The 8,934-nt window shown below is 43.7% G+C and overlaps 1 protein-coding gene across 1 annotated transcript in view; it reads left to right on the top strand.

Annotated features, from left to right (window-relative positions):
* The window catches only part of LOC109397909 (uncharacterized), a 318,606-nt gene that overhangs the window by 302,723 nt on the left and 6,949 nt on the right, over positions 1 to 8,934 (top strand). The window lies entirely within an intron of this gene.

Below are 8,934 nucleotides of genomic sequence, written 5' to 3'. Positions count from 1 at the left end.
TGGGCGCTTGGCTAGGGACTCGAAACGTCAAAAAACGCAGTAGGCAAGACAAAGTTTGCCGGGTACAGCTAGTATTTCATAAAAATATGTATGATAGCCATACGACATAGTTTCAGTTTTTATACGTTATCGGTATGATTTTCATACGTGAGTGTTATGAAATCTATACAGTAACAGTATGACAATAATAGTTGGCGCTTTGAATCCAAAATCATAGTTCGTAACTATGATTTTTGCAAGAAATTCTTGTGGCAAAAAATCATAGTTGATTCGTATGATTTCCGGAGTTGCAGTATCCTCAGTGTAGGGTAAGATGAGGAAGAAGCCATTTTTTTTAAAACTTTCGTCGTTTCCAATCATTAATCGTTTTATTCGTAAGGCATTGAAAGTGTATTAACATTTAATTTATTAATGTATTTGTTACGCATTGAAAGTGCATTAACTAAACAATATTTGCTTGATGTTTTAAATGGAAACATTTATGGTTTTATTGTATTTTCATCGTTTTTTTTAATTAGTTCGTAAAACGGTACAAAAAAGCCATCTACCATGGGGTAAGATAGCACTTAGTGCAGCATAAAGTAATAACAACCATGTGCCTCCATCTGTTTTTCAATCTCCTTGGAAACACATCCTGAAATCATCAGGAAATTTTTATTGCGAGCATGATCAGTAACAGATTTAGAAGGGGCCAGGGCACATTTTGGGGGCCTTCACAAAATTTCACTTCACGAAAAATTGAAGTAAAAAAAAAGTAGTGCAAGAAACAAATTTTGATTTGATTTTTGTCATAAGAATTTCAAATAACTGTCTACTCTCAAACATCTTCACAGGGTTCTGTTGTGATTCTTTTGAGAAAGACTGCAGCTATTTGTCCATGTTTATGAAATTTTAAATTTTTCCTCTTAAACTTATTGACATTATTTTATTTTGTGGACTGAATTCTAGAGGAATTTCAAAACTCTATAAATTCAAGAATCAATAAGTTCCTGCTGAATTCGCTTGTTTTTTTTGTCCAAAGTCATACGCGCCAATTTGGAATTCTTTTTGGATTTCTCAAAAAACGACACCACCGATTGCGCTGCAAATTTTACTGGAAATTTCTCGGAAGTATCAGCTGTAAATTCTGCTTGTAGTTTTTATGAACTCTGGCATTTATTTCTACTAAATCTTGGTTCTAATGACGCAAAAACTCGTGAAAAACATTTCCAACCTACGATAAATTTCTTTGATCATTGTTTTCACGCTAGAAGTTCAAATCTGTTATGAATAAATTTAGTGAATATCAATCTTTTTCTAGCTCTGCTTATTGCTCTCGATTCAAATTCCTCCACAACGACATAAATACCTCACATATTTTTATAAGAATGATCAATGGTTGAAAAAAAAAAATAGCACGGACACGTTTAATGCTTCCAGTGAGCTATTCGCTTTTTGAAGGAAGCACGACACTAGACAACGGACTTGCATGCAACGCCTAGTGGCACAGCCAAAAACTTTTCCTGATAGCTGCAGTGGGAATCGATCTCGTGCTCCCTAGCACGATGCGACTAAATGCTTGGTGACACCAGCCGCACGGCCACGAAGCCACACAGATTCATGATTTTTTTTTTCATGTTATGTATACAGGGTGTTAGGTTCGTGAGTGCAAACTTTTCAAAGGGTGATAAGGGACCATAAATGGTGAAAAAATTGTTCTACGCATATGGTCAAATCTCAACCGTTACGTAGTTATTGAACTTTCCATGTTTTTGATTATTATTGCCTTAACTGGCTATAACTTTAAAATGGTCAGACTTATCGCAGTTTTTTTCACCCTTATTTGAAAGATTATTGAATTTTCTGTCAAATGATATCTTTGAATCGATTGTTTAAGTTGAATAACTAAGTTTTCTAGAGCAAAATAGCTCAAATTAGTGTGTTTTAATTTGTCTTTGTCAATTATCTTTAAAAAATGCGTAATAACTTAAAATTCTTTCTTGGGCAAAGTTATGGCCCCTGTTTTACTCTACAATTCGTTCTTTGACATCAAACTTCTAGCTCTTATCGTTTTCTTGCAATTTCGATTTAAACGTGCGGCACTGTGCGCAAAAAAGTGCTTACCTTGACAGTTGCAAATTTATGATCTGAAATGTGATATTTAAATCGAAATCATGGATTTGTCTGCCTGGGTTCTAGATGGATGTTTTATGCAAACATATCTTGGGACTGTTCATCTATAATAATGATCAAATCTCATTCAGGAATGAAATTATGCGATGGGGTATTTTACCTTACCAGTGCATTTTTGACCATGTTGCTCCACGGAGGGGTGTCAAGAAAAGCTGGCTGAGAAGTGTTTTTGGTGGTTATTTTGTAGTCCACGTTTGAAGTCATAAAAACGTCAACTTTAAATTAAAGCTGATTGATATGATAATATGCCGTGTTATTTCATTCGGCTTCATTGAATTCTTATTAAAGATTAATCACAAAGTGGCCCATTTAGTCACAGCTATAAAGGTGTGGGTATTCAGCATAACCATGCTGAGGATGACGAGTTCGATTCCCGGTCGGTCCAGAAACTTCTCATAAAAAAAATCATTGATTTCCTTTCATTTTCATTTTGCAGCTTCTGGTGGGGCAATGAGAGCGCAAGTCAGTCCAAAGCCGATGATAAGGAAAGGTAATGGCTGAATAGTCTTTGCTGACCACACAATCGCCATGGGATAGGAAAATGGTATTTTGGCGTGGGATTAGGGTGTTGGTATAGTAGACTTAACAATATCGGTGCTATTCCGATGCAAAATAATTTTAAGGCTCAATAGTGATTCGCATTCCTCCCAAAAACAAAAAAAAAACAATAATTCACAGAATGACAAGCAAGTCATAGAAAAAAGAGCTTCCGATTGTTCGTCAGTTATAAGTATAACAAACGCACACTCCTACCCTCTCCCTCACCAGCCACCCCGAATAAAATATCTTTTCAATTCCGAATAATAGATCCCAATTAAGCCTTTAAACGAATTTTCCACGTGGTCTTGTAGTACCCCTACTAGGTAACAATCAGTCATTGACGTACATATTAAATGCAAGACATGACCCCATTTGCATATGCAAAAGCTTTATGTATCGTTTACTAATGGGGTCAGGGGGTTCAAGACCGTTCCAGAGTGTCGCAGGGTCGTTTCAGGGGGTCTCAGGTGGTTTTAGCGGCGATGCAGAGAGACTATGAGGCGCTCAAGAAGCCTTGAAGGCGTTCCAGGGGTCTCAGAGGCGATATTGGATCTTAGGAGCATTTCACGGATCCAAAGAGGTTTTTGGGGTACTTCAGGGGGTCTCAGGGGCGCTTCAGTGGATCTCAGAGGGGTTTAGGGGGTCTCGGAAGCAGGGAGGCTATATATACAGATTTATCTGAATTATACAGATTTTTGAGCATCCGTACAGATTTGGTTTTGTATGAAATGCAGTTTTTTAGCTAGAGGGCTATTTTATTTTCGTATGGCATACACATTTTTTTACAACTTTTGTTTGGGGTACAGATTTTTCAAAAAATCATCTGGCATCCATACTCAGGAGGCAATCCAGAATGTCTTAGAGGCGTTTCGAGGAGCCTTAGGGGGTTTTTAGGGGCGCTTCAGGGGACCACAGAGGAGTTCCAAAGGGGTCCCAAGGGTGTTTCAGGAGGGTACTTGGAAGCCTCAGTAGCGTTTTAAGTAGACTCAGGAGGTACCTGGAGGTCTCTGGGGAGTTTGAAATGGTCTTGGGGGTATCCATTTAGTACGTCACGCTAAAAATGGGAATTTCCAACCCCTCCTCTCACCTTCGTACGGCTTTTTTCTATATTTATTACATTGCTTGTCACACTTTTCAAAATCTCCCTCTAAGAGTGACGTACTTTATGGATGCCTCCTTACGAGGATTCAGGGGCGTTTCAGGGTGAAATCAGGCGGTCTTCAGAGGCCGTTCATGGTGTTCCAGGGAGCCACAGGTGGTTTTGTGAGGCGTTTAAGGGAACCTGTAGCCAAAACGGGCGATCCGCCTCAAAACACGAGGCTTATTCCCCCCCCTTCCTACACTAGGGAGACCACGCGCCTAATTTTATTTAACCCAGATGAGCACATAACAGCACAATCACAACGACACTCAGATAAGTGATGAGAGATCACAGCCGAACTCCTACGACCCCCTAAATGGAAGTTCGATATCCTTTTTAATGCACCCATAAACAACTAGAAACGCTCCATAGAAAACCAAAATGCGCTCCCCACAGAATGAATACATGTATGTTCCATGAAAATGTGCAGTGCTCAGGGTAATTCATGGGGCATTTAAAGGAACCCCAAAGAATTTTAGGATATTTTCAGTGGCGTACAAGAGGGTCTAACGGGATTCAGGGGTTTCTAACGCAATTCCAGGACTCAAGAGGAAATTCTGGAATGTCCTCCATGAATTCCCGTTGCTCCTAAAATGGCATGAACAGCGTTTGAATCCTCCATAATCCCATTGAAACGCCCCTGAAAACTCTGTGTTGGGACAAAACGTGATAAATGCATACCCCTTACAACATTACCATTTGTACTCATACATACCAGAGTTGCGCAATATCAGTCTTGTAAAGTGACTACAGATATTGCACCATCGTCACTATCACTTCAGACCATTCAATATCAAAACGGCAATGACAGGCAACGACTTGATATTGACCCGCATTCTAGATCACAATCATTGAAACTAATGTGATATTTTAGTGGTTTTCGCCAAAACTCAAACTCAACATGCAAAACTTCTTATTTTGTACCACATATAAAAAAATCATCTTGGTAAATCTTCATTTGTATTTCTAAACCAATTTAAGGATAGCCTATCAGTGACATCCCTACACCATCACAGTCAGACCAGTTCTGATGGGACGGATGGGACAAAGAAAGTGACGGTGACTCAATAGAGCGCACGCTGACTTGGACCGCAATCAGCCTATCAAAATCAGCGATTTGTGTACCATTGACAGTGGCAGAGTGTAACTCTGATACATACACTAGCTTAATTTCGGACAATCTTGTCCAGAGGATGTGTAGGGATGAGTTTGACTGGCACGCCGTTTCAACGGCTATAACCCATATCGTCTGGGAGCTACAGAGGAGGTGGCGCGTGGACTCGTAGAATGGCAAGTTCAGATGCGGTACAAGAGGTGGCCCAGGGATTCGGAGTCGGCTTCGTAGGTCATACCGGTGTCCTGCGATCGAGATCGACCCTTACAGCGATTACGTGGCCACGGAGAGGAAGTCCTGGTAGCGGTGCTGTCGTGGCGTCGATCTACTTGGTTGGATCCGAGCCCGCGGTTGGAAAGGGGTCCCCGACAAGGGCCGGGGCAGGTGGAGACCCTGCTGTCTGCAACCTTCTGGTGCATCTGATAGGGCCTGAAGGGTAGTGGTACCCTTCCTTTGTGGGCAGGTCAGATCGGGTTGCACGTGGGCATCAGTTCTCGATATCTGCTAAGCAGTTGGGCGCTAAGCAGTTGCCCGCCTTCCGAGGACAAAGGGAGTGGTGAGTACCACTCGGGAAACTGGCTAAGCGCCAGCGAGTCATTGATGTTCGTTGCTGCAGGCTACGCAGTTAACCTTGAGGGTAGGAATTTGATTAGTGGCTCGAGGAGAGAGTAGTCCTGGCTTTTATAATTTTATTGTAGTAGAAGACGGCCTTAGCCCCACACTACCGTAACCATCCTGTTAGAGAGTCTTTTTGCAGAATATCCCCCTATGGTCTAGAAGGAAAAAATACACTAGCTTAAGTGGAGCAAATAAAGTTGTACACCAGTAAATATTATGCCTCCGCCGTGGTAGGACGACGAGGGAAACGTTCGCGTTTTATTACAATAAATCATATAAACGTTAAGGGTCCAAAGCCCGTTGCACCCAATAATCCATTCGAAATGCCTTTGAAACTCCTTGCCCTTGCAAGGATGCCAGATGATTATTTTAAAAATCTGTATCACTCTTTTTAAAATTCTGTATTCCATACAAAAATGAAATAGCCCCTCTAGCTAAAAAAATCTGTATCCGTATAAATAAAAACGGAATGGTGCTTGTATGTCACAAATAGGCTCGGGAACGGGTCAACGGAAGCAAATAATTCTTTCACTGTTGCTTTCGTGCAGAGCTCCGACGTGTTCGTGCGAAAAATAATTGGTATAAAAGTGACCGGGAAGGCGAGAAAAACAGGAAAATCTGGAATTCCATTTTGGGGGTTACTTTCGTATGGACAATGGATGTCAAAAAACACAGTAGGCATGCAGTACGACGTTTGCCGGGACAACTGTGCGGAACAGCTAGTTTCATAAAAACCGAAATCTGTACGGATGCACGAAAATCATGCACGCAGGTAGGAAGGGAGGAAATGTGCAGACCGGTAATCGTTCGAAACAGCCTGCACGCCGTATCAAATGATAACGGCCAGCGATGCGTAAACTTTGCAGCCTCCCGTGGTATGGTAGTCCGAAGCACCTTCTTCCCCCGCAAAGATATCCACAAAGCCACCTGGAGATCACCCGACCATCAAACAGAAAACCAAATCGATCACGTTCTAATCGACGGTAAATTCTTCTCGGATATCACCAACGTCCGCACATACCGCAGTGCGAATATAGATTCGGATCACTACTTAGTCGCTGTATGCATGCGCTCAAAACTTTCGACAGTTATCACCACACGTCGAAGTCGAACGCCGCGGCTCAACATCTAGCAACTTCGTAACGTAGAAGTGGCTCCAGACTACGCGCAGCAGTTAGCAGTGGCCCTACCAACGGAAGAGCAGCTTGGCGCAGCTACACTTGAAGATGGCTGGAGGGACATCCGATCCGCCATAGGTAGTACCTCGGCTACAGCACTAGGCTTCGCGACTCCGAATCACAGAAACGACTGGTACGACGGCGAATGTGAACAGTTGAAAAACGAGAAGACTGCGGCATGGGCGAGAATGCTGCTACACCGTACGAGAGCGAATGAGGCACGTTACAAACAGGCGCGGAACAGGCAGAACTCAGTCTTCCGGATGAAGAAGCGCCAGCAGGAAGAACGAGATCGCGAAGCGATGGAAGAGCTGTACCGCGTTAAGGACACACGAAAGTTCTACGAGAAGCTGAACCGCTCGCGCAGAGGCTTTGTGCCACAAGCCGACATGTGCCGAGATAATCACGGGAATATTCTCACGAGCGAGCGTGAGGTGGTCGCGAGGTGGCGGCAGCAATACAATGAGCACCTCGACGACGTTGCAAGTACCGAAGGTGGCGTGGTAACAGATCTAGGAGTATGTGGACGAAAGTCTTCTGGCCCTGACCTCCAGGAGATTGAGGAGGAGGTTGGCCGGTTGAAAAACAACAAAGCCGCTGGAGCAGATCAACTACCAAGCAAGCTTCTAAAATACGGTGGAGAAGCACTGGTGAGAGCACTACACTGGGTCATTACCAAGATTTGAAATAAGGAAGTATTACCGGAGGAATGGATGGAAGGTATCGTGTGTCCCATCTACAAAAAGGGCGTCAAGTTGGATTGCGGGAACTACCGCGCGATCACACTACTGAGCGCTGCCTACAAGATACTCTCTCAAATTTTATGTCGCCGTCTATCACCGATTGCAAGAGAGCTCGTGGGGCAATATCAGGCTGGATTTATGGGTGAACGCGCTACAACGGACCAGATATTCGCCATCCGCCAGGTGTTGCAGAAACGCCGCGAATACAACGTGCTCACACATCACTTGTTTATCGATTTCAAATCGGCGTATGATACAATCGATCGAAAACAGCTATGACAGATTATGCACGAATACGGATTCCCGGATAAACTAATACGATTGATCAAGGCGACGATGCCCTTCGAGTCCCTTCGAATCACGCAGAGGGTTACGGTAAGGTGATGGGTCTTTCGTGCTTGCTGTTCAACATTGCGTTAGAAGGTGTAATAAGGAGAGCGGGGATAAACACGAGTAGATCGATTTTCACGAAGTACGTTTAGCTGTTTGGTTTCGCTGATGATATTGATATTATTGCTCGTAAATTTGAGACGATGACGGAAACGTACATCCGACTAAAAAGTGAAGCCAGGCGAATCGGATTAGTCATTAATGTGTCGAAGACAAAGTACATGAGGGCGAAGGGCTCCAGAGAGGAATCACCGCGCCCGCCACCCGGATGGTTTATATCGACGGTGATGAAATCGAGGCGGTTGAAGAATTCGTGTACTTGGGCTCACTGGTGGACCGCCGACAACGACACCAGCAGAGAAATTCAGAGGCGCATTGTGGCAGGAAATCGTGCCTACTTTGGACTCCGCAAAACTCTACGATCGAATAAAGTTCGCCGTAACACGAAGTTAACTATCTACAAAACGCTGATTAGACCGGTCGTCCTCTATGGGCACGAAACATGAACCCTACGTGCAGAGGACCAACGCGCCCTTGGAGTTTTCGAACGGAAGGTGTTGCGTACCATCTACGGCGGAGTGCAGATGGAAGACGGGCCTTGGAGAAAGCGAATGAACCACGAGCTGCATCAGCTGCTGAAAAAACCAACAATCGTCCATACCGCGAAAATCGGGAGGTTACGATGGACGGGTCACGTCATCAGGATGTCGAATAGCAACCCGACTAAAATGGTTCTCGAGAGTCATCCAATCGGTACAAGAAGACGTAGTGCGCAGCGAGCTAGGTGGGGCGACCAAGTGGAGGACTATAAGCGGACCCTACGCAATGTGCGGAACTGGAGACAAACAGTCATGGACAGAGTGGAATGGAGACGGCTACTATGTATAGCAGAGGCCATCCAGGCTGTAGCCTGATCGGTAAGTAAGTAAGCGTCATTGTAAAATTAAAAACCCTAATTAATCCACCTAGCGGTGATGGCGCCTTTCTCGTGCCTTCGAAACCCCATTTCATTAAAACTCATGCGAAATGTTGATGTAT

Source organism: Aedes albopictus, chromosome 1, assembly GCF_035046485.1.
Source record: "Aedes albopictus strain Foshan chromosome 1, AalbF5, whole genome shotgun sequence".
NCBI classification, from domain to species: Eukaryota; Metazoa; Arthropoda; class Insecta; order Diptera; family Culicidae; genus Aedes; species Aedes albopictus.
The sequence above is the reverse complement of the archived record's forward strand: the minus strand, read 5'-3'. Positions and strand labels throughout refer to the sequence as shown.